General features: G+C 30.3%; 1 protein-coding gene across 1 annotated transcript in view; it reads right to left on the bottom strand.

Annotated features, from left to right (window-relative positions):
- LOC106464417 (Fanconi anemia group D2 protein-like) overlaps positions 1 to 1,870 on the bottom strand; it is a 159,553-nt gene that overhangs the window by 111,467 nt on the left and 46,216 nt on the right. The gene's annotated exons all lie outside the window — the stretch shown is intronic.

Here is a 1,870-nt window from a genome sequence, read left to right as displayed (position 1 = left end):
CAAAACGGGTATTGGTCAACTTGATCAACCTCATAACCACCAAAAAAAGAAAATCTAATAAATATAAACTTACCCTTTTTTTTCCTTCTAGAATGACATCAAATTGTATCATGAAACTACATTCGTTTATCCTAAGCAAGTTTAAGCTCGTAACAGTATAAATCTATTTATAATTAAATTTTATTGTTTTTTGCCCTTCTGACTGCCCTTTGAATTGTGTCTATGTTCCGAGCCATTATAAGTTGTAAATCACACAGAGAACATGCAGCCCACTATCAAATTACATTACCCATGAGCTACTACAAGCTGCTTGAGTTCATGTCTCGTGAAACATTTTTTTTTATTTTACCTAATCTTAATCTTAACTAACCTAAAAACATACTTTTAGATACTTTATAATAATAAATAAAGAATAAACATGAAACACAAGAAATAAAGTACTTACCCAATCTTCTTTTTTTTTTTGCTGTCAATTGTCGATGACACTTAACATTACTTTTTATATACTAATGGTAGTAATGCACTAGATTTTTATTTCATTAAATAATGCACCAAAGTACAAACTAATAACATGCAAAAAGTAGACAATTTTCTGTAACCCCCAAAATTTTTCTGGCTTTCTAAGTATGCAACAAGAGCCGTTAGAAATTCATACAAGCTAGTCATTACCCTTCCCACGGGAACAAAAGCTGTACTACAAGTGAAATTGACACTCATCTGTTCAGAACACAAAGTTATACAGTACATCATTTGATAGATGAAAACCTTGGCTTTCTATTGGTTATAGGTAATATATAATTAAATGTAAGAGAGAACTATTAACAAATCCTGAAAGACAGAATGTGACATGAGGGGTCTGATTTTCTATTTGATAGCTCTGTGACCAAACAAAATTGAAAGCTACAAAAATTATGGTTTGTCCAAGCATTGACAATTTTATGGAGTAATTTACATTTAATTTCGTAATAATTGGAGAGGTGATGGATAAAATAGAGAAGAGAAAATGTGTCACACCAGGGAAAATTCAGGATTTTGTCTTATAGAATTAAGAACTTAAAACTTATATACTATTAAAATATTAATTATTAGCTAAAGATTTTATGCTATATTAATTGGTATAACATAAACAAAAAGTAGTTTAATAAAATTTTGAATGTAAGACACTAAAACCTTGTCATGTGCAGTAAAGGATACTTGTGGTGAAAGTGTTAATAAGAAAGTTATATACAAATGAGAATGGTAACATGAATGCAAATGCTGGACCTATAATACAGCAGTTCCAAAGCAGAACTATAACAGGAGAGAGACATGCCTATTTCACAATGATTTTAAATTGGTACTGCAACCCCAAAGTGGACGTAACATTTTTCACAAGCAATAGAAAAGGCATATTCTCAGGTGCTATTTAAAAAATCAGTGTGCACAATTTCATCAATTAATATCTAAGGGTTTGGCTACTGGGGATTAAATACACAGTTGATAAAGCAATGAAAGTATATCATACATTTAATGTCAGTAAGCTAAAGTGAAGCCTGCCTTACTCCAGCGTGAATTATTTTTCCTACAGAAAAACTATTTCTGTTAGAAGTTTGAGTTGTCTACAAACATCTTTATTATAATTTATTTGTCCATATGCATCTTTATCAATATCAATATTATGATCACAAAGCCTGCACAAAATCCTAATGTCTAGTTTTTCCCACTTTGAAAATCAAATAATTTGAAAAACTTGAAGTGTGTTTGGTAAGAATATGTTTCCAAATATCAATTCTTGCTATAGTTTTATACAGCCCTTTTAGTTTTAAAATATTGTTACAACAGTGGAAATCATGTGACGCTAGTAACACGTCATAAGCTTCTAGAAAATTCA

This window comes from Limulus polyphemus, unplaced genomic scaffold, assembly GCF_000517525.1.
Source record: "Limulus polyphemus unplaced genomic scaffold, Limulus_polyphemus-2.1.2 Scaffold1644, whole genome shotgun sequence".
NCBI classification, from domain to species: domain Eukaryota; kingdom Metazoa; phylum Arthropoda; class Merostomata; order Xiphosura; family Limulidae; genus Limulus; species Limulus polyphemus.
The sequence above is the reverse complement of the archived record's forward strand: the minus strand, read 5'-3'. Positions and strand labels throughout refer to the sequence as shown.